Source organism: Triturus cristatus, chromosome 4_1 (assembly GCF_964204655.1).
Source record: "Triturus cristatus chromosome 4_1, aTriCri1.1, whole genome shotgun sequence".
NCBI classification, from domain to species: Eukaryota; Metazoa; Chordata; class Amphibia; order Caudata; family Salamandridae; genus Triturus; species Triturus cristatus.
The window spans coordinates 546,470,628-546,494,155 of NC_140585.1; the positions used below are offsets into that span (position 1 = coordinate 546,470,628).

The following is a 23,528-nucleotide window of genomic DNA, read 5'->3' on the forward strand; positions in this document are numbered from 1 at the left end:
TGCAAATCAGTCTTGACCCTGTGCCTCATGGGAACAGTCCAGCCCAAACTGCCAAGCCATGTCTTCCCTGGACCGGAATCAAGCATCCTAGGAACGGTTTCTGGCTATCAGCCGTCATCAGCCAGGATAGCTTGACTCCAGTGGCGTAGTGAGCACGGGTCCCACGTCTGGGAATACCCATCCCACTTAGGGCAAAAAGCGTTACAACAAACAATTGATGGACGGAATGCTGACAATGCAGACATTCTCCCCCAGTCAAGAGATCTGGGTTAAATCCATCGTTCTTTTGCCCACTACACCACCCCAGTTTAGACATGGCCATATGCAAATCAGTCTTGACCCTGTGCCTCATGGGAACAGTCCAGCCCGAACTGCCAAGCCATGTCTTCCCTGGACCGGAATCAAGCATCCTAGGACCGGTTTCTGGCTATCAGCCGTCATCAGCCAGGATAGCTTGACTCCAGTGGCGTAGTGAGCACGGGTCCCACGTCTGGGAATACCCATCCCACTTAGGGCAAAAAGCGTTACAACAAACAATTGATGGACGGAATGCTGACAATGCAGACATTCTCCCCCAGTCAAGAGATCTGGGTTAAATCCATCGTTCTTTTGCCCACTACACCACCCCAGTTTAGACATGGCCATATGCAAATCAGTCTTGACCCTGTGCCTCATGGGAACAGTCCAGCCCGAACTGCCAAGCCATGTCTTCCCTGGACCGGAATCAAGCATCCTAGGACCGGTTTCTGGCTATCAGCCGTCATCAGCCAGGATAGCTTGACTCCAGTGGCGTAGTGAGCACGGGTCCCACGTCTGGGAATACCCATCCCACTTAGGGCAAAAAGCGTTACAACAAACAATTGATGGACGGAATGCTGACAATGCAGACATTCTCCCCCAGTCAAGAGATCTGGGTTAAATCCATCGTTCTTTTGCCCACTACACCACCCCAGTTTAGACATGGCCATATGCAAATCAGTCTTGACCCTGTGCCTCATGGGAACAGTCCAGCCCGAACTGCCAAGCCATGTCTTCCCTGGACCGGAATCAAGCATCCTAGGACCGGTTTCTGGCTATCAGCCGTCATCAGCCAGGATAGCTTGACTCCAGTGGCGTAGTGAGCACGGGTCCCACGTCTGGGAATACCCATCCCACTTAGGGCAAAAAGCGTTACAACAAACAATTGATGGACGGAATGCTGACAATGCAGACATTCTCCCCCAGTGAAGAGATCTGGGTTCTGCATTCTGTCCATCAATTGTTGTTTTTGCATTTGTCACCCCGAGTGGGAAGGGTATGCTCAGACGTGAGTCCCTTGCTCTCCATGCCACTGGAATCAGGCTATCCTGGCAGACGAGGGCTGAAAGCTCGAAACCGGTCCTAGGATGCTTGTTTCCAGTCCAGGGAGGACCTGGCTTGGCAGTTCGGGCTGGACTGTTCCCATGGGGCACAGGGTCAAGACTGATTTGCATATGGCTGGGTTCAAACTGGAATGGCATGGTGAGCAAAAAAACGATGGATTTAGGCCCAGATCTCTGTACTGGGGTGAATGTATGACATTGTTCTGCATTCTGTCCATCAATTGTTGTTTTTGCATTTGTCACCCCGAGTGGGAAGGGTATGCTCAGACGTGAGTCCCTTGCTCTCCATGCCACTGGAATCAGGCTATCCTGGCTGACGAGGGCTGAAAGCCCGAAACCGGTCCTAGGATGCTTGTTTCCAGTCCAGGGAGGACCTGGCTTGGCAGTTCGGGCTGGACTGTTCCCATGGGGCACAGGGTCAAGACTGATTTGCATATGGCTGGGTTCAAACTGGAATGGCATGGTGAGCAAAAAAACGATGGATTTAGGCCCAGATCTCTGTACTGGGGTGAATGTATGACATTGTTCTGCATTCTGTCCATCAATTGTTGTTTTTGCATTTGTCACCCCGAGTGGGAAGGGTATGCTCAGACGTGAGTCCCTTGCTCTCCATGCCACTGGAATCAGGCTATCCTGGCTGACGAGGGCTGAAAGCCCGAAACCGGTCCTAGGATGCTTGTTTCCAGTCCAGGGAGGACCTGGCTTGGCAGTTCGGGCTGGACTGTTCCCATGGGGCACAGGGTCAAGACTGATTTGCATATGGCTGGGTTCAAACTGGAATGGCATGGTGAGCAAAAAAACGATGGATTTAGGCCCAGATCTCTGTACTTGGGTGAATGTATGACATTGTTCTGCATTCTGTCCATCAATTGTTGTTTTTGCATTTGTCACCCCGAGTGGGAAGGGTATGCTCAGACGTGAGTCCCTTGCTCTCCATGCCACTGGAATTAGGCTATCCTGGCTGACGAGGGCTGAAAGCCCGAAACCGGTCCTAGGATGCTTGTTTCCAGTCCAGGGAGGACCTGGCTTGGCAGTTCGGGCTGGACTGTTCCCATGGGGCACAGGGTCAAGACTGATTTGCATATGGCTGGGTTCAAACTGGAATGGCATGGTGAGCAAAAAAACGATGGATTTAGGCCCAGATCTCTGTACTGGGGTGAATGTATGACATTGTTCTGCATTCTGTCCATCAATTGTTGTTTTTGCATTTGTCACCCCGAGTGGGAAGGGTATGCTCAGACGTGAGTCCCTTGCTCTCCATGCCACTGGAATCAGGCTATCCTGGCTGACGAGGGCTGAAAGCCCGAAACCGGTCCTAGGATGCTTGTTTCCAGTCCAGGGAGGACCTGGCTTGGCAGTTCGGGCTGGACTGTTCCCATGGGGCACAGGGTCAAGACTGATTTGCATATGGCTGGGTTCAAACTGGAATGGCATGGTGAGCAAAAAAACGATGGATTTAGGCCCAGATCTCTGTACTGGGGTGAATGTATGACATTGTTCTGCATTCTGTCCATCAATTGTTGTTTTTGCACTTTAACTCCTTATACCCTCCCCGATTGTGAAAGTCTTCCATTTTCAATTTCGTATACTCCCACTTGCGCCCTCTCTGGAGTTCTCTTTTATAGGCCTCCTGGCCTCCTGGCTCACTTTCTCAAGGTGTTCCTCGATGTGGTTCCAAGTCTGACCATAAACAGAACCAAATTTACCCTAGAGGGAGCTTTTAACAAACATCTTCATTACAATATTAGTAGTGCTTAAAGGAATCTTCTCCAAGATCTCACTTCTTTGCAGCTAGCTTAACTGGTTGTGGGCCCGACTCATGTGAAAGTACACACCATGGACCTACTTTTTAGTAATATTCCTAATTTACAGGTATCACAACACTGGCCTACTGCTTGGTCAGACCACTACATGATACCTATTACTTTATGTTCCTTCCTTTCCTCAAGTACCCCAGGCCATGCAGCAGGATTGCCGTTGGTAGAACCTCGACCTTGAGGAATGGATATCCACCCTCTATAAATTTAGACCTGAAGGTGCAGATTACCATAGCTAAACTCTCTAAACCAGGTCATCCCGGCAATTTGGCACAAATGTGCTCAACATTGTAATAGATCTCCATTGTACAAATCTCACCTACTAATCTTCGGTCATGTGGTCACAGAGTCTGATTGCGGAAGCTTGTCGGAGGCGGTGACGCCGGGAGGCTCACTGCTCACTGTTGTTCAGGACTTCGTTCTGCTCTGTCCCAGGGTGGAGGATTCAACCTGGAGTGTCTCAGCGAGAGCACAATAACCACATCAACAAACGGCGCAGCAGCTGTACTGAGCAGCCCAAAGTTTTGGGTGTTTGGGAGCCGTGCTTCTCCTTCTTGTTACAAGGCAAGTTTGTCTTGGCATGGCTCAGGGTCCAGGTGTGCAGTAGCCACGCTATGTCATGTTAATCTGTGGAAAGTGTGAAGTAAGTTGCTGGCCACCAAGCCATGTTTAGGTCTTAGCAGCCAAATTGGAGCAGCCTAATCAGGTCTGGAGATGAGGAGGACTGTGGTGTTGCTGGGAGATGGGGGGGAAGGTTTCAGCATGGTAGCTGCTGCACTGCAGTGTACAGAGCTGCGGTGCGCAGAAGTGCCAAACTTCGGGCTGGTACAGCTTGCATGCCACAGCCTTTCCCCACCCTGTGTTTCTCATTGTGCTCATCTCTTGTTCAGGACCAGAGTTTTGTATCTTTCTACTGGCTCTGTTCCATTCTGCCTTGCTCTGTGGCTCTGAGGCCGGTGGAGAGGAGGGAGCAGTGAGCAGGAGGGTTCTGCCGTTACCTGTTGCCCTTCATGTGGACAGTGTCTGGTATGCAGTAGAGAAGCAGTGGAAATTTGCAGGGTGGGTTGCTCCTGAGGAGAAGGAGCAACTTGCTGACTCTATCAGTGGTGTTGGAGTAGAGGTGGATCTGGAAGAACAGCTAAGGTCTAGAGTGGTGGGTCCTTCTGAGTGGGGGCAGAGGTGGCCGGCATTAGGCTGGTGCAGCTTGCCTCTTACAGACGACCTGCATAGCCTCTTCCTGACATTCCCTTACTCTCCCTTTGGCTGTAAACTGGTCAAAAATTGTTTTACAATGATGACAAAAAAACTTAGATTGGGTAGAATCCTTTCTGCCAGATTGTGTCAAAAAACAAAAGCCGATCCATTATAGAATAGAGCAACGCATCTGGTAGCATATAAAGAGAGTGAAATAATACCAGCATATTTTCAGAAATTGCCCAAAGTGACTCCTATTCTCAGTATTGACCAGGAGCAGTCAGGATGGAAGCTAAGAAGCAAGTACCGGAGGATCAGGGGTCGTTAAGAACAGAGGCGGTTTACCAGAAGTCTCCTGAGTAAATTTCTACCTCCAATCCTCTGCAGGTGCAGTCAAGGATGCAGACTCGCTTGCAATCAGGTAAGGATCAGCGATTGCTGCCTCTAGAGGCCATGTGTGTGCGGCAGGACCCTATACAATCAGCCCAAGAGTCCCCCTGGAAGGGGGACAATTTATCCTCGAGGGAATGTTTTTCAGGATGTTCTGAGATAGCAGTATCACAGGCCTCTCAGGCTTCTACTGTATTGGGCTATACTATACTTGACATTTCACCTTTTAAACTAAACAGGGGGGGGGGGGGTATAAATAAAGACACAGATCATTTGTCTGTAATGCCCAAGCAGATGAAAAATCTTTGAAAATGTTCTCCAGTACTCCTAACTTCACAGCTCCAGCTTTACCAGACACCACCTGATCTTATATTGAAGCCGCCGAGTAACGTGCCATTGTCATCAATTCTGTTCCAAATGGAGGAGAATACTGCTAGCTCTGAACATACATTTGATATTCTATCAGTGATACTTTAAGAACTAACTACCCTTAAAATCAGTAGGGGATAGGAGCTTCAGGGATGTTAAAAGCTATAAGGAGATGCGGGTACAAGTGGGTTGTCCTGAGCCTGAACTGGGAATAAATGTCAGGTTTGCCGGTCGCGGCCGATCGGCGAACTACAAAAATGGTCAGCTCCCTCTATCGCGCTTGCGTGGGAGCCGGCCGGGGAGTCCAAATACTTGTTGATACTGAGCAGAGACGCTTCACGTTCCTGCTTCGGGACAGTGTAGGATGCTTCTGGATTCCTCACCTGTGCTTCCGGGGCATCGTTCGCTTTGTGTTGACGTCCTCTCGTTGTGGCGGTGTCTCTTGTACCGGCATTCCAGTTATAAGATTCCTGAATCTTCTAAGGGTCCCCGCTACGCCAGCTATGGGCTCCAGCCCCCTGAGGACTATTCTCTAAATCTAAGAGATAAGACAAAGAAAAGCTACATAAATTCAAATACGGTAACAGCGCTTTTGCGCTGACCTTATTAACTATTATGTGAATCCTAGTATTTACTTATCTGACATGGGCTCCACAGTTATGGAGATCTGTTCTTGTTGCTGATCATTATTCAAAGTTCTGTAGATTCCTAAAACAATTAAGGAATACTGTTAAGTCTGCCTGAAGTTAAGGTAGATAGAATACAGTGCATTAGAGAGCATCTCAGAGAACCTTATGTTATTCTCTGGCCAGTTATTATATGTCCTTAAGTGGGTGTTTGTACAGTTTTCCCTCTACATTTTTCTTACACTTTGATCTTCAACTCCAAACTCTTTATTACTTGTATATTTTTCCTTTTCGAGACATACACACCCTTTTGCTTACACCAGTTACCAGTACTCATGAAAGAAGGGAATATTCAGGTAGATACATACACAACTATAGAAGATATACATGTACTTACCTTTTTCTTCTTATTTTCTCTCTTAACAGCTGTTTCTCTTGGTTGACTGGTTCTGTCCCAGAGCGGGGTGTAACGTAGGACCTTTTGTTTTCCTCGTTGTTTTCTCCCTTACCTCCCTGGGTTACTGTTGGTACTTTGACTCAGTTGGGTACAATAGGTGACCAGGAGAGGTTGAGGACCTTTCATCATTTGCATGACGCTCCTGCGGAAACGTTAGTAAAACTTGACAGAATGCAAAGCCATAAAAAAGTCTCATTTCTGCCCGAACGTTATGGAAATGAGTCAGGTAACGCTTACAGACTTAGCCCACATGCTGGGTAACCTTTAGAAATAAACACAAGCCTTGTCTGCACAAGTGGATTCCCTCCAATGGGGCATGAGGACTGAATCTAGTTTGGGTAACATGGCAGGGGGTACAGGAGTCCAGTTTCCACCTTACTCTCAGTCTCCCGGTACTAATGTCCCTTTTATATATGTAACTACACCCCAGTCCATTCCGTTGGCCCCTCACGGCTTATGGGGGATCCCACCAAGTTTGCTGCCTTTCTTAGTCAGTGCCAGCTCCACTTTATGTGTAAAGCTGCATGCTTTCCGAACGACCAAGCTAAGGTAGCATTTGTCATATCATATTTGGGGGGGTCTGCAGCCAATTGGTCCATACCCTCATAGAAAGAAATGACCCATTGCTGCCTAATACACCCCTTTCAAGGGAGAACTTAGGAAGCTGTTTGAAAGGCATTCCTTCATGCAGTCAGTAGATACCGAGCTCTTAAACCTGAAACAGGGGACAAAGGACTTAACAACCTACATTTCTACCTTCAATATATTGGTAGCGGTGGCGGGATGGCCTGAAGAAAAACATAGCGCCCTGTTCTATAGATGGTGGAGGGATGAATTAAAAGATCTTCTAGCACAAGTGGTTGATCCTCCTGAGTCTTGCACTGCCCTTATAGATCTGGTGGTCAAATTAGATCACAGAATCAGTGAAAGGAAAAGAGAAAGAGGGCGGTAAGAAGGTTGCGTCTTAATCTATACAGAGAATACATCTGATCTAGAAAAACCAATAGAAAAACCAGAACCTATACAGATTGGAAGCATTAGGGAGCCCCTCAGTGAAGAAGAAAGGCAGAGAAGGCATGACAAAAAATTGTGTTTATATTGCGGAAAACGGGGTAATTTTTATAGGGAATGCCCCATGAAGTCAAAGCAGAAAAAACCTTCGGAAAACTAGTGAGCCAGAGTCTCATGAGACAAAGGCTTCAGGTAGTTCACGGTTAATTGTCTTGCTGACAGAAGCAGTCTTGTCATCCCCCAGTAATTTCTTCCTATCCTCTTGCCTGATATGTGGACAACAGGTTATGGATATTCAAATAATGGTGGATTACGGTGCCACTGGTAATTTTATGGACTTACATAGGGCACACAGTAAGAACACTCCTCTGGTGTCCAAAACCTCTTGGACAAAGTCACAATCATAGATGGCAGTAATCTTAATTCTGGTCAAATTACACATGCTGCTAGTGATTTAACATTGTTTATTGAGAACAAACATCTAGAAACTATTGCATTTGACCTTATTCAGTCTCCTCAGTTCCCTGCCATATTAGGGCTGCCTTGGTTGTGCCAGCACAGATGACATTAGCTTTCAGTCCTGATAATTGTAAAGAACACATTTTTCACAATACGAGCAGTCCAGGGAAGGTAGCAGTAATCACCAGTTCCAAAGTTTCTAATTTACCCATCATTTATCACGACCTGAAAGAGGTTTTTGATTCAGAAAAGCCACCAGCATTCCGCCCCACAGGCCCTATGTTTACAGAATTAATTTATTGCCTGATGCTCGCATACCCTGTAGCAGGATCTATGCTTTGACGGAAAAAGAGAATGTGTATCTGCGTGATTACTTGGATGAAATGCTTAGGATCGGTTTTCTTCACCCTTCCGGATCACCGGCCTCCTCATCTCTCTTTTTTTATACCTAAATGGGAAGGGGGTCTTAGGTGTTGCATAGACTATAGAGCACTCAATGAAGTTACAATTGAGAACCAGTACCCTCTACCCCTTATAGCCTCCCTCCTTGAGAAGATAAAGAACGCCAACATTTTCACCAAGTTGAATTTGCGAGGAGCCTACCATCTGGTAAGAATCAAGGAGGAGGATGAGTGGAAGACGGCTTTCTGTACCAAGTTTGGTCTAAAGGAATATTTTTTATTGTCTTTCGGATTATGCAATGCCCCATCAGCTTTTCAGTTTTTTAATCAACAAAGTACTAAAGGATATGTTAGACTTCTTTGTTGTTGCTTATATTGATGATATTTTAATTTATTCTTCATCGATACAAGAGCATGAGATCCATGTTAGGAAAGTCCTCAAGCACCTGCGAGACAATCGTTTATACTGCAAGCTAGAGAACTGTCAGTTCCATACCTCCCATGTATGCTTCCTTGAGTTCATTGTGTCTCCCCAAGGAATCAGTATAGACCCACAGAAAGTCTAAGCCATTACACGATGGCAGGCACAAAAAAACGTTAGAGACATTCAGAGTTTTCTTGGCTTTGCCAAGTTTTACAGGTCCTTTATAAGTAACTTCTCTGATGTATCCTCCCCCTTTACCAAACTCCTAAAAAAGGGGGTTAAGTTTCAATGGACACCTGCTGCCAAGGAAGCCTTTTGTAAATTGAAGAAAGCATTCACACAAGTACACATACTGAGACATCCCGATCCTTCTTTGCCTTTCGTGGTTGAGGCTGACGCCTCACAAATTGCTGTCGGAGGGGTTCTATCCCAAGTAGACCCAACTACATGATGCCTTCATCCTGTAGCATATTACTCACACAAAGGAACACCTGCTGAGTTGAATTATGCTATAGGAGACAAGGAACTGTTAGCTATAAAAAGGGTTTTTGAGGAATGGAGGCAGTATCTTTTAGGAGCCAATCATAGAATAACAGTTCTTACAGATCACCGTAATTTGCAGTTTCTCAAATCTGCAAGAGCTTTGTCCATGCGACAATTGCGGTGGACGCAGTTCTTCAGTGATTACTATTTCATTTTACAATTCTAGGCAAAACAGAACAGCAGATACCCTGTCCCGTTTAGGTTATGAACGTGAAGAACCTCAGAGTGAGCCCTCTCCTATAATAGCTAGGGAGCTAATAACAGGTTCTATTTGTTCTGAAGATGAGTTCTTGAAATCAAATAAAAAGAGGCACAAGGATCTGTAGGTGCTATTTGTTCTGAAGATGAGTTCCTGAAATCAGTTAAAGAGGCACAAGGGTCTGTAAAAATGGAAGAGGTAGTTCGAACTTATGATGTCACTAAAACTCAGGTTTTGTTTTATGTCCAAGGGGGATTGGTGCTTCCTACTCATAGACTCCAGCAACAAGAATTAGAATGGTGTCAAACTCATCTTCTTTCGGGACATCCTGGGCATAAGAAACTGTGGAAATACTGAAAATAAACTTTTGGTGGCCCGGTATGGGGTGTGATGGCAGAAAATACATTCAAACCTGCCATGTATGTGCACAAGGGAAGGCTTCTCATCAGGCCACTGCAGGTTCATTAAGGCTGTTGCCCACTCCACCTAACCCCTGGCATACAGTGACTATGTGTTTTATTGTAGAACTACCAACGACCGCTCAGGGAAACACTACTCTCCTCATTGTGGTTGATTTATTAACCAAGAATGCCCACTTTATCCAGTTGAAGGCAATCCCAACGTCCAAGATATTAGCGTCTCTGTTTGTTCAACACATTGTACGTTTACATGGCCTTCCCTCTGTTCTTGTATCTGATAGGGGTGCTCAATTTATTTCCAAATTCTGGAAGGGGATGGGTGCCCTATTACAAATAGATGTAAGACTATCCTCTAGCCATCACCCTCAGATGGATGGCCAAACCGAGAGAGTAAATCAGTGTTTTGAGCAGTATATACGATGGCAGTTCTTACATTCCTCATCAGACTGGGATACACTTGTATGGGTAGCTGAATTCTTTTACAACAATAGTTGCCACTCCTCTGCTGCTTACTCTCCTTTCTACTATAATTATGATTTTCACCCACAAACCATGCTATCCCCGCTTCCTTCTTCTTGTCCTGCTCCTGCAGCTCTTGACTTTGTAAAGAAGCTACAAGAAATACACAGACAGCAACAGTTAACTTAGAAAAGGCTAAAGCAAGTTATAAAGAATAGGCATATATCCATAGACGCGTGGGCCTATGTATATCCTAGGGAACGAAGTGTGGCTATCTACAAAAAAACTTCAGTGAAAGGGTTTTGTAAATTCAAACCTTGGTATATTGGTCCTTACAAGATATGTAAGGTTATAAATCCTGTCGTCGTGAAATTAGACCTTCCTGCTGCATTAAAAATACATCCAGTGTTTCACGTCTCTCTTCTGAAACCTGTAGAACAGAAGAACGCATACCCCTGACACTCCAGCCCTGTGATCGTAAACAATTAACCTGAATACGAATTTGAGGCTATTATTGACTCGAGAGGGTGAGACGTAAACTCCAGTATCTGGTACATTAGAAAGGATATGGTATTGAAGAACATATCTGGGAACCAGCTAGTCATGTGCACGCCCCTCGTCTACTGCGTCTGTTTCAAAGAAGACATTCTGGTAAACCCAAGCCGGTGGAGGACTATATGGGGGGGGTCTACTGTCAGGTTTGCCGGTCACGCAGGACTACAAACTACAACTACAAAAATGGCCGGCTCCTGCTAACCTGCATGCGCGGGAGCCGGCCGGGGAGCCCAAATACTTGTTGATCCCGAGCAGAGAGGATTCATGTTCCTGCTTCGGGACAGTGTAGACTGCTTCCGGATTCCTCACCTGTGCTTCTGGGTCGTCGTTCGCTTCGCGTCTGCGTCCTTTCGTCACAGCGGTGTCTTCTGTACCGGTGTTCCAGTCAGAAGCTTCCTGAATCTTCTAAGGGTCCCCACTATGCCAGCTGTGGAGAATTCTCTAAATCTAAGGGATAAGACACAGAAAAGCTGCATAAATTCAAATACGGTAACAGCACTTTTGAGCTGACCTTATTAACTACTATGTGATTCCTAGTATGTACTTATCTGATATGGGCTCCGAGTTTATGGAGGTCTGTTCTTGTTCCTGATCAATATTTAAAGTTCTGTAGGTCCTAAAACATTTAAGGAATACTGTTAAGTCTGCCTGAAGTTAAGGTGTATAAAATACAGTGCATTTGACAGTATCTCAGAGAATCTTGTGTTATTTGGAACACCTCTGGCCAGTTGTTATATGTTCTGTTAGACCTGACACCTTGGCGTGAGTCTCCCTTCCTCTTTTTGTCGCTGTGCCTCATGTGTTTTTATGGTGTTGGCCGCTCAGCGCGCTGTGCCACTGCCAACCAGTGTCGCGGTGCGAGTGCTCCCTTGTAAATTATATATGTTGGTTGGATTCCATGATTGGATTGTTTGGTTTACTGTCAGACCCCAGTAAAGTGCGCCAGGAGCGCCAGGGCATGTAAATGCAAACACCGCTGGTGGGCTTGCAGCACTGGTTGTGCCACCCACAGAAGCGGCCGGTAAAATATGTCTAGGGTCTGCCATCGCAGAACCTGCGTGCAGTCTGGTACTGACATGCTGACTGACAAGTGCCCACACTTGCCGGTCCCTAAAACCTTCCCTTAGCTGCATGTTAGTCACCCCTCTGGTAGGCCCACGGGCAGGGTGCGTTGTAAGCATAAGGTAGGACAAGCCTAGATGCGTGGCATGTCCTAGTAGTGAATTACCGCCATCTTGTTGTTCACTACTGCAAGGCTACCCTGTTCTCATAGGCCAGTATGGGCGGCTTGGATTGTTACACCCTATGATCCTAACCGACCCAGGGAACATGGTAGAAGATCGAGTTTAGTATGCCTGAACTCGGAATAATAAGGTACATCTTTTTCCAAGGTTTATTTTAATATTCCGCGTTTGCAAATGCCGCTTTTAGAAAGCTGGCCTTTGCTTGCCTAAACATTTCAGCCCGCCTCTGCGTGATGTGTATCTGATGTCTGGCTGGTGTGAGTGACAGGGCTGGGGGAACCCAGATGGGCAGGGCTAGGTAGCCTGGTGGTGAATAGGACGATCGACAGGTAGATGGGGGGGGGAGGAGTACTCCTAGGCTCTGAATAGGACAGTGCTCTGCCACCTCAATGCCGGCTCCGCCCCCTGTGGAGCGTCTGATAACTCTGCCCTGCACTCTGAAAGAAGAAGCCTGCATCGCGTAAACAAAGTGCTCAGAAACCGGACTGGACTAGGCAAGGACCCCCTGGCCTGGGAGAACAAAAGATTTGCTGTATAAATGTAGGAGCCCTGCTCCTAAGAAACTAGATCCGCTTTTGACCAAGAAGAATCTCTGCCTGAGGAGGAGGCACCGGTAAAGCTGTAGGAGGAAGACTGTCCCTGTCCTGGGGGATTGGCCTGCAGTGGTGACCTTGCTGCCAAAGGGGAGAAGAGAAACTGTTGCTGAAAACTTTGCTTTATTTTTACTTTCAAGACTTGTGCCTTTCCAAAACGATCTCCAAGGGCTTGGAACTGAGCTTGCCCCCTGAACGGAGCCCCAGGACCATTGGGCTCTACCTGATCTTCACTCGCCTGCCGCTGGACTGTGGTGTCCTTTCCCTCGCCGGAGCTGTGACCCTCGTGCCCCAGTCCCTCCCTGAGCCGTGACCAGGACTGCTTAGCCGCCCCCGCCTTGGGAAGAGCCTCGCTCAATCGGAGCCGCTCCCCCTACGCTGTGCTGGGCTGCCCCTGCCACCTCGCTCGCTGGAGGCTCGCTGTGCACCTTCACCCTCCCGCCGGAATCGGCGTTGTGAGCATCTCCAAGCCTCGGACAGCCCGGCCGTAATCTGCGTGCCCGGCTGCCCCGCTTTGTTCACCCGCCACCTGCAACACCCCGCTCTTGTCGTGAGCCTGAAGATCAGACCCCCATCGTGAAGTGTGGGAGCCTCGGACGCCGCCTCGCCCTTCTGTCGAAGAGCCGCTGAAATCCCGCACCCGCCTTTGCGTCAAGAAACAAGGTACTGTACTTACGAACTTGACCGCGAGCTCGCATCGGATCCAGGGTCCGCAACGTTCTGATTTCCCTGTCATCTGCCGTGTGCTTCCCGGTCGCCGCCTCAGCACGAAGTGCGCTGAGGCCCACAGTTACCTTGTGCCCGCCTAAGGAACTTTCCGTAACAAAGAGACTTTACCGTATTTCAAAGAGTTGTGGCCCCATCAGTTTAACGTTACTGGGCCTTGTATTTGAATCTGCTGAAACTACATAAAAGCTTATTTTTATATACTACCTGATTGGTGTCCGTTTGTGGTGCATGCAAGGGGTTTACTGTATGTGTAATCTCATTTGCTTAACCGTGTACGCCTGAGACTTAGCCTAGACTGCTCGCGCCACGCACCTAGAGGGTGAGCAGGGGTTATTTTGGGGAGTCATCCTTCGCCCTGACAAGAAGTAAAGGGTCCCTGCTTGTTGTGGGTACACACCTGCGCCAACCAGAGCCCCCTCATTTCTAACATGTTCTTAGATGGGTATTTGTACAGTTTTTCCCCTACTTTTTCTTACATGTTGCTCTTCAACTCGGAATGCTTTATTACTCGTATATTTTTCCTTTTCTAGACATGCAAACCCTTTTGCTTACACCAGTTATCAGTACTCATGGACGAAGGGAATTTTTCAGGTAGATACATACACGACTACAGAAGATATACGTGTAGGATTAGACATACCCTGTATACTTACCTTTTCTTCTTATTTTCTCTCTTAACAGCTATTTCTGTTGGTTGACTGGTTCTGTCCCAGAGCGGGGTGCCACGTGGGACCTTATGTTTTCCTCGTTGTTTTCTCCCTTACCTCCCTGGGTCACTGTTGGTACTTTGACTCAGTTGGGCACAATAGGTGACCAGGAGAGGTTGAGGACCTTTCATCATTTGCATGATGCTTCTGCAGAAACATGAGCAAAACTTGACAATAAAGACCTATAATGGGAAACTGTTGGTTGATCTATCCCAGTGGAAATCCCTTCTCCTAGAACAAGACAGTTTATGACAAGATTCCCTAGTCAGGGGGAAGAAGTGTTGGGCTCTGAGCAGGATATTGAGAACAGTAAGGAATATTTCCAATTTTTTGAAAGGTGAAAAAAGTCAAAAAGGGTCAAAAGATAGCTGATAGAGAGGAACATGGTATTAAATTAGCCTCAAGTAAGAGGAGAAGAAAAATATGAAGAGTGAAAAAGGAAAGTTTAAGGAGGGTAAAATTCCCTATGATGACCCCGCTGGAGAGACATGGGCTGGGCAAATGGTAGCAGGAGAAGGGATAATTGATGCCCTGGTTGAAACAGCTTTCCCTCCGTCAATTTGTAAATTTGCTGGGGGGAAGTGGGGTCCCAGACGATCCATGTAAGGAATCAAAAAAATGTGAGGTAGCTCCTACATTTCTGTTTTCTAATCCTTATGTGGGGATGAGGGAAGACCCAGGTTATGAGCTGGCACAGTTCGATCAGAGTAAATGGATGCCTGTTCAGGGTTGGATCACACCAATATGTAGGAGTTGAGTCTTCTCTGCTTGAGGCAGAACAACGATGGGGTAAGGGACCAGCAGTTAACCACTCTGAGGAAGCAGAGTGTGTTCTACAATTTGTAGAAATGTTTGCAGACACAGATTCTGCTCTTAATAGATCATGCATTTAATCTCTGTTTGGATTAATCCCAAGGCTATGTAAAATATTCTCTGCAGATATTTCTCTAGTTGTCCTTCTAAAGGCCAGGTGCCTGGTTTTATTTTTATTCCATGATGGTGGCAGATGAAGTTAGGAATTCAGTGGATGAGCTTCGAAGGTTAGGATTTGATATATATGATGCATTAGTCCCGTCGCCCCAGTGCTGTTGTTAACACAGGTGTATACACAGGGGTAGAGTGTGGGACCTTTAAGTCAGCAGTCCAATCATGCTCTTAGGTCGGAAGGATTGAGGAGTCAAGAGTTTGTTGTCTTTGATAACATCCATATTGTGCGGTCGGATAAAGGAAGGCAGATTTTATCGAATTATGAGAAATCAGTTAAACAGAGTGGAAACAAAATGGGAATGGATAGTGGGGTTAATAAATAATAAATAGGTGACTAGTAGACCCCTATACCCTAGATCCTGATGCTATGGGGGTTAGCTTGGTGTCATGGAATATTTGCGGGTCTAAGAAGGGATTCAGTCTCTTTGCGGGCTGTTATTGAAGAAAGAAATGCAATGATAATTGCTCTGCAAGAGATCTGGGAAGGAAGCAATGTGGTAATGAGTGACTATATGGTTTTTAATACTAGAGCCATCAAGAGAAGGTTTTGACGGCCTGTGGGGGTTCTAGCAGTAATGCTGAATGTAAAATACAAAATAGAGGGGCATACTGTTTTTCAAGAATTTACACATTTTCTGTCAATCGCTATCTCTGGTTTGTCAAGGGAAAAGAAGAGAGAAAGGGGGATAAATGGTAGCCCAGATCTAATATTAATCAATTCCTATTTTCCACCAAATAAAAGGATGAATATGCAGCTTAAAGAGTTGGCAGTTTGGAGGAACAAGGTGAGTTTAAGGTTCCCAAAGATACCAATCCTGTTGTCAGGCGACTTTAATGCAAAGATTCCCCATAATCCAGTGAAAGATGAGTTCTAAAGTGAGAAAGAAGATGTCTTTGGTATTCCAGGTCAGCTCTTGGGGCATCATCAGGGGATTTGAGCAGAATACAATGGGGTACGTTGCTTGATCATTTGAATCTGACAAATGTTAATGGTAGATGTGCAGGGGATCAGCCTGATCAACACACGTTTGACAATGGTAGGGTGTCTGCATTGATAGATTATGTCATTATTTCCACAGAGAGTTTTGGTTTAGTTATGGATTTAGAGGTAGGTGACCTAATAGGTAGTGATCATAGGCCCCTAATTCTAACATTGCGCAGTTAAGACATCTTTGGCAAAATAGTGCACCAGTTATTTGTATGAATGAGCATAGATTGATATGGACCGGTAAACTGAAACTCTATACTTAAAATAGGTTGGAGGGTCTATTGAAATATCAGCCCGCCCTGACATCTCAGCTTATTGTGCAAGAGTATGGGAATTTAATAACTTTCATAGGTAATATGGCATCAGTAGACTTGAAGAGGGGTGGGGGCAGGAAAATTGTATGTGGTTCTGCTAAAATACAGGCCAAGGCTGTATTAAATAAGAATATAAGGGAGTTCATTAAGAGAGGTGGGGATAATAAGGATTCATTTTAATAAATGCCACAGGAGAAGCTATAGAAAAAAACTTAGAAGAATAATTTGAGATGAAAGGGAGAGCACATGGTTGAAAGCGATTGCCTCATTGCGATTGGGTAAATCAAAGGAGTTCTGGAAGATAGTAAATAGTGCGTTGTGGTGGCTAAAGATATTGTTGCGGTTCCGGAAGAAAATTGGGTGACATATATCGGAACTGTATAAATTTAAAGAGGCGGCTGGGGTGAATTGGGGAGTAGATAGGTTGGGACCTCTGACATGGGGGGAGCAAAGAACTATTCGGCTGTGTCAGTGGGGTGTATTGAATCCATCATAAAAGGCTTAAAAAATTCTAGGGCCCAGGGCCCTGATGGTATTTATCTGAAATAATGAAACTCAACCCAAGCCTGTGGGCTGAATTTTGGTTATAGTATTTAGTGCAATAATCAGTGGCAAGATGATACAGAGCACTTGTAAAAGTAGTATCAGGGTCCCACTGTATGAAAAGGGGAAGTGGGACCTTCCATCAAGCTATCGGTTGAATACATTACTGGATACTCCCAGTAAGATCTACATGAAACATCTCCTGGGGTTGTTAGAAGAGTGGGTTAATGATGCTGATATTCTCCGTAAGGTTCAAATGGGTTTCCATAAGGGCTATTCAACAACAGATGGCTGTGTAATATTAAATCTATTAGCTGAAAAGTATGCCCTTAAGAAGAAAAATCCATTATATGTGCCATACATTGATCTGTCAACATCATTTGACACTATAAATAGGCCTCTACTGTGAGAGAAGATTAGGAAGTGGGAGTGTCCCCTGGGATTATTAAAGCTGATTATCCAGTTACATGAAAGCTTATGGACCAGGGTCGAATTAGGGGGAAACAAAGCTTTGTCAAGAAAAATCGATACCCCGAATGGATTGAGGCAGGGGTGTATGATGGCACCACTCCTGTTCTCCATATACATTGGTGACCCACTGGTAGGATTAAACCTTACACCGGTTGGCCTCTATAGATAATTAGATGCTTTTGAGGAATTTTGTGAGGCCAATGATTTGAAAACAAATACGCCAAAAACTAAGGTGATGATCTTTTCAAAAAGGGCTCAGAATATGAAGTTGAAGTGGTGGTTAAGTGGCGCTCCAGTAGAGATGGTAAAGGAATATTGTTATCTCAGTCTCCTTTTTCGACATAGCCTTAATTTTACTCCTCATATTGACTATCAGGAGGTTTGTGCTAAGGCGATTGCAGGTGCTTTGTATAGGATGGACTTTGAATCATAAGTCCATTGAAGTCCTCAGTGAGACCTTTAATGCTAAAATTGTTAGTATGTTATTATATAGATATGAGGCTTTGCCAGTAAATTATCTGAGGAGGGTTCAGATCATTGAAATGAATATTTGGAAAAAATGGCTTGGCCTGCCCAAAGGTTCTGTAAATAATGCTCAGAGGCTCGAGCTGGGCCTTACTAGTGTAATATTTAAATATAAACAACATCTCCTCAATTATTGGTTTAGTCTCCATATGACTGAAGAGGATACCTTAAGGCAAACAATAAAATCTTCTTTGCAGAAGCAGCAGTCAGGGCAATGTGCCGTTAATATCCTCGACATCAAGGTTTCCCTAGATGTCCCAGTAGGGGTAGAGCTTCAGAAAATGTCTAGAGGACAGCAGAAACAAATATTAAAAACCCTAGTGAAAGGATACTCTTGGATGAGTGATATAGAGGATGTGTGCAATAGAGATAATCTGTCTCACCTACATGAGTCAAATTATGGGGGCATATTCAGCCTTACCCGTGGGACATTAAAAAGTGGTTGTATTAGAAGATGGGTCCTGAGGGTTAGATTGTGGCAGGTCCCAGCCTTTATTATATGGAAGTGGGCTAGACAGGCAGGGGAGGAAAGAGGAAATTGTCCCCCTCTTACCGAAAAAAGCATCACTATCCTTTTTGCACTTACTTATAATTTGCACATGTTTTGATAATGGCAGAAAAACATTGTTGTTGTTGGTTTTTAGAATGATGCAGGTTCGCCGCAAAAGTGATTTATTGGCAGAAATGTAAAAATGTGATAATATAACATTGTGTTATGCAGTAGCTAAATGTCTGTCTATAGTTGATAAATGTTCAATTGAGCAGAGGCCTATTTCATTAGAAGGATAGTACAGTATCTTCGAGGACCACTCAATGTATTCAAATCAGACTTATGTTGAAATATAAAACAATCCTTTGTGTCCCTTTTGTTATAATAGCATTGTTTGGACACATCTACTGATAAGATTTATGACCATGGTTCACTTGGTATAAAAGAAATGGTATTTTCTGCACAATTATAGCCTCTTTATATAAATATATCTACATGCTGTATTGTTAAGGGTGGCTTGTATAAATTAAATGGTGTCTCCCGTTGCCCTTTTTAAATGATACTATTATTGTATAAATATATTTGTTTGATGTAATTTTTATGCTTTTAAATTTGTATAAAGGCAATGATATTTTGTATAAGATCAATGGCGTGTTTTTAGATTAGTTGTACTTATATTTTAAGTAGTATTGTGTGTTTTTGATCTGTATGTCTACGAAATGTTTGTTTTGCCTTATTGGCATGATACCAAACGGTTAATAAAATCAATCAATCACTACCTGCCTCTACAAAAGCAGTGTAAATGTTTAGAGAGGAAGTCGAGAAATCCCTATGACAAATTAAGTAAACAGGGGAATAGGAAGAAAATTAGGAAATATAACTCCGAAATCAGAATTTCCCAAGCCACCTATTACAATGAAGAAGCTAACTAATAAAGATGCAAAATATTTTAGAATATTAGCTATGTGTTCAAGGATTAATGTAAAATTTAAAGATGAAATAACATGCATATTAAATGTGCAGACAACACTATGCAGACATAGTTATTAATATAGGCTGCAGAAACGCTTAAATGCAAATTTTCTTTAGCTAGAAGTGAACTTGACAATGTTGAAATGTGCACCTGACCTTAATGTGACATGCTTAGAATATTCATTATAACTGCATAATGTTCCGGTTTTACAAATGTATAACATTTTCCTAAGAAACATTTGATTGTGATAACCAAACTTCCGATCTATCCCACATTTCACATAATGCTTGAATAGGAAAGTTGTATATTTTAAAACAGTATTTCTTATTCAGGTTAATGAAATGCATCACTAAACAGTATTTTTGCCGGTTAATGTTTCTTTTCTTTAACCTAGTTCATTTATTTACGCAATGAAACGTTTAACATCAGAAGGTTAAACTGTGTTTGCAACATTATTTTGACTTTTATATTAATGTGTGTTTCTAGTGTAGATCAACACTCATTCCACACAGTTATAGCCAAGCACCCATTCCATTTTCCTGACCCTCAACTGACAGTTCTGGCTACTGCTGCTGCTGTTCATCTTTTGACTTATTATGGATGCTCGATTTTCACAGATTGACAGTGTGACTGTATGCCTATTTGCTTGAATTAATAGGACTCAACTGAGTTTTATAAACTACTCTTAATGGGAAGTTTGGTTGCCCTAATTCGATTTTGAAATTTATGCTCTTTTATTCTCACTCTTTTCCTTTGTATTTGAACTCTTCATGAGTTTTACTAACTCTCAAATTCTCATTTTGTTTTTTAGACTAGGGTATTTGTCCTTTATGGAACGTGCTTGATGCATTATTTGATGATTTGTTCTAACTATATGTTTATGAAATTTCTGTAAAATAACTTGAATTTATTTACTAATCTGAATTAAAAGAACACAAAGAATCTTACTTAACTCCTATTCAGAAATGAACATTTAAAACTAATTTAAACTCTCATTATTGACTTAATTTTGAAACTGTCATTGTGATTTAACTTATGAGGATGAAATAGCTCCTGATTCAAAACACAGTGGCAAAGATCTGTCACCAGAAGCAAGTTATACTCGGAAGCCAGGGCGGAAACGGGGCTTAACCCTGAAATTGATTAAGAAAAAGGTTGAAACATATTATTAAAATGTTGCCCCCCCCCCCCCCCCATCAGGTTTCTGGTAGCAAAGTTATGGTTTACAACATGAACAAGGAACTATAAAATAATTGTCCAAGTTAGAATGAAACAATGAATTCTGAAATCCAATGACTAGAGCTTGCACAACTGACGAGGTGCAATTTTGTAAGTGAGTATTAATAAAGTGATGCGTCATCTGTTGTAATTGTGTTTACTGGAGTATTATTGAGATGCAAGTGAACGGTTGGGCGAATGGAGATGTTTAGTGTTTATATGTAAAGAAGAGTTTCAGGCTGGGCGTAGCCTTAGATCCTGGGATATTGAGACAAGTGCAGGTTTGTGGTGTACAGTATGAGGCACCGTCACCTACACAATTGAGACAGGGAAACTAATAAACTGTTGTGATTGTTTTAATATTGATTGATGTTAGCAGAACCTGATTGCTCAAAGGGTGAAGTTGCATTGATTAGGGTGATTTCACGATGGTCAAGATTTCGCTTGCGAATGTTAAAGTTTTTGCGTAGTAAAAGTTGGAAGGTGTAGAAGACCTTGAAAAGTCTGGTTGTTGAATTACTATTGTTTCTTTAGCAGAGCAAACAAGAATTGTTATAAGCTTTGTTATTGTCTTTTTAAAGATTTTTGTGGAATTATGAAAGTACAAGAGAAATTGTAAAGAAGGGTGAGGTGCTGTGAGGAGTGAGATCATACATAATAACGGTTCGCACAGAGATTAGTTGGTTGGTGTACTTTCATGCAGTGACTGGTTGGTGACATCTGGGTGACACCCTGTGATAAGTCAGTGGTTATGTGAATATTGTATTGGGATTTTTTAATAGGATTTCGAAAAATAACAACTGCAACAGGGTTGGATGAAAAGAAATCTGACGACTAAGGAAAAAAATCAAAATATTGAATTGTGTTTGTTTTTCCTTAACAATTTGTGAGAATCATGAAATGCTTTAGGTGCATATGGGACAGCTGGAGTTGGGCAGGTAGGAACAACCAACAGCCCAGATCCAGCAGACTTCCCCGCTGGAATTTTGATTATCCAGCTTTCCGTCATTGAACTTCAGCTTGGGGTTAATCACAGAGAGACAGAGGAGTTGCCAGCTGGTGAGGAGCACTTGTGACTGCTGGAGCCATACCAACTGAGTCAAGAATGTGTATCAGCTTATGTGCAAGCTCAGCATAAATTTGCCTTTTTGTGGACTGGAAGAGGTGAAATTCAAGATGCTCAAATGTATTTGGAATCTGCTGAGATCCGTTACGTTCAAAATATGAAACAGATTGGAAGCCCTCCACAAGAGCAGCATGAACACTTTATGGGAGAAGAAGGATGATTTACCGAATAAGAACCATTCAAAAGGTTTGAGAGCGTCCACACCCATACTCTTTATTATTTAGCCCAAGTATACAAACACTTGGAGTTGAACGGGAAGTCAGCTCAGTACTGTCGTACCCCCCTTCAGCACCATCTAGAATTCACCACCTTTAAGCCAACGGAATGAGCAATCAGTGCTGCAATAGTATCGCAGTATTATCTTCCTAAGCAAGTGTACACAGAATCGAAACATTGTTTATTAGCTGCTAATGTTGTTTTACTTCAGGCTGACCATAATGTGCCTGAAGAGTTTGTGGAAGAAACAGAACAAAAACGTCTGGAAATTCTTGGAAGAAGTAAAGCTGAAATTGCATGATGTTGGATTAAGTACTATTTTAATCTCTTACAAGATGCTATGAAAAAGCTTGAGTGTAACATTGGTGAACTTGATGCAGATAGACAGTGCAATCTGAAAGCACAAAGGAAAAAAGAAGAGGAAGGGGAAATTAAAAAAGCATTGTGGTTTGGGCCAGAAGGAAAGAAAGTGGGATGTAGATAGCAAAAGCACTTTTTTTGGTTGGACAGTATAATGTTAATGAAGCCAAACAGAATTTTACGTTGGATGGATATCAAATTACCATATCGAAATCCTTCAGGACCATAGTGCTCTTTTTAAAGTACTTGCTTTCTTTGAAGTGGATTATGAGAGACGTTGTAAAATGCCTAAGCTTAAAATAAATATGCAGGAACATCTGTGTAAAGAAATGCTTTAAAGAATGTAAGAGTTTTGTGAAGTGTGATGTTACAATTCTGATACAGGAAGGTGAAGGGGCATCTCCTGAGGGTATGCCTGCACATTACATGACTACTGAGGGCCCAACTTGGATGTCGGGCAGAAAGCCATCCGACAGTCTTTCGGAGGCTTTCCGGCCGACATCCAGGGTTTCCCTCTGTACGCCGTATTGTGATGACGGCAGTCAGAGTGAAACCGGTGGGGGATTTCGCTACTCTTCCGACAGGCAAATTGTAATCCTTTGAATGATGATGGAGACAGCCTCGGCTCCGACGTCGGGATTACGATGTTGGTTTCCGACAGCCTTTTCATGTTGGCCTTTTCAAAATGGAAAGGCTGTTGAAGAGTTACTTTGGGGGCCCGTAGCAGGGCACCCATCCCCCCGGCCCTCCACTATGGGGCCTGGGGGCACCTTTGGTGCACCCTAAACATCCCTGCACCGTGTGCCACATGGTGTAGGGATGTTTACAAATAAACATTTTTCAATGTAAGCTTGTGCTGCAGGCCTTTTCCGCCCGGCGGAAATGCTTCCATTGAAAAATTCATGTTTGGGCGGTCGCATCCTAATCCTGCGGACGGAATTGCCGGTCTAAGTTGGGGCAGTTCCAAACCGCAACGGTGTCCGCTCGACATCGTCATGAGGCCCTGAATTGGGATTACATACATATTAATGGCTTCGCCATTGGTGCAAGAATACTGAGGAAGAAGGTTCATTAATATTTCTAAAATATGGTACTTTTGAGAAAAGAATTATTGAGAGGTTGAAAGAAAAATTGTATAAAATGAAACCACTCCCTAGATCTGCTCAATATGAAGCTTTAAATATGTGGGAGAAAGTTACACGAGAGAAAGGAAGGGAAGAATAACAGAAAAAGACAAAAAGAACAATGCGTAATTATTCAGATGTTCGATGGGATGAAGAACAGCAGAGATGGAGGAAAGCCATAGCAGAAGGGACTAGATTGTATCCAGCAATTTCCACAGAAATATCAGTGAAAGGGA

The 23,528-nt window shown here is 43.9% G+C and overlaps 1 pseudogene; it reads left to right on the forward strand.

Annotated features, from left to right (window-relative positions):
* Positions 1-22,506, forward strand: part of LOC146855207 (KIF-binding protein pseudogene) — a 39,473-nt pseudogene extending 16,967 nt beyond the window's left edge.
* The last annotated feature ends 1,022 nt before the right edge of the window (positions 22,507-23,528 follow it).